The sequence below is a fragment of the Papio anubis genome, chromosome 15 (genome assembly GCF_008728515.1).
Source record: "Papio anubis isolate 15944 chromosome 15, Panubis1.0, whole genome shotgun sequence".
Taxonomy (NCBI): domain Eukaryota; kingdom Metazoa; phylum Chordata; class Mammalia; order Primates; family Cercopithecidae; genus Papio; species Papio anubis.
The window spans coordinates 51,609,492-51,610,336 of record NC_044990.1 but is presented as its reverse complement, the minus strand read 5'-3'; the positions used below and the strand labels follow the sequence as shown (position 1 = coordinate 51,610,336).

Here is an 845-nt window from a genome sequence, read left to right as displayed (position 1 = left end):
AAACTCCCTGCCATTCATCCCATTGTTCCCCAACTCATTTTCAAAACCATAGCCAGAATTATATTTCTAAATAATGTAAATCTGACATCAGCAACATTGCAATTTAAGCTACTCACATGTGCAAATAAAATGTAGCTGCTTTATTTTCTTTAATCATCATGGGTCCTCATCCAACAGAATAGTGGAAGAGAGTATAAAGCAGTTAAACCTGCCAATAGAGGGCACTTTCATCTCCTCTATTATTTTTAATACTGAAATATTCAGTCTCCATAGAGACTGTCAAAAATTGCCAATGCCAACTATATTGCAAGTGGTCATGGCCGGGTATAGGGAAAAGCTTTCAATTAGCAAAAATCGCTCCTTGGATAAACCTCACTGGCTACGATACTGTCACCGCATGAAGCTCATTTCTTCTATTTTTACGTCTTTTTAAAGTAGTTCTAACTTCCCTGGAATTTTGTTGTAACTCGCAGACTTCCTCTCTCTCATCCTTTCAACAACAATTTCAATTCTACAGCTTCTGGGAATCTTTATCCCACACATTGAAAAGATGAGTTTCCCCCAGGTGATGATTTCTCAATAGTACTTCCCTCTTCAATCAGCAATCCACTAAATATACTTCATTTTGTGTGTAAAACTTGGCTTACTTGTAAATACCCAAGTCAAGACTATTCCCTGTCCTGAAAGTTATGTATCTGATGCCTGGGTACTTTGTGACCTGGTGAACCCAGTAAATCAGCCCTTTAAAGATTCCAAAATCCTACCTGGGATAGCAGTGAGATGGCCTCCAAGAATTTTGAACAAGAACATTCAGATTATCCTGTGAATGTTAGGTATTTTTTGGT

At 37.8% G+C, this 845-nt stretch overlaps 1 non-coding gene across 1 annotated transcript; it reads right to left on the bottom strand.

Moving 5' to 3' along the window:
• Positions 1-264: 264 nt before the first annotated feature.
• On the bottom strand, positions 265-405 carry LOC116270642. Its single transcript, XR_004178790.1, has one exon. It is a non-coding gene; the product is annotated as a U4 spliceosomal RNA (small nuclear RNA).
• Between the last annotated feature and the right edge of the window lie 440 nt (positions 406-845).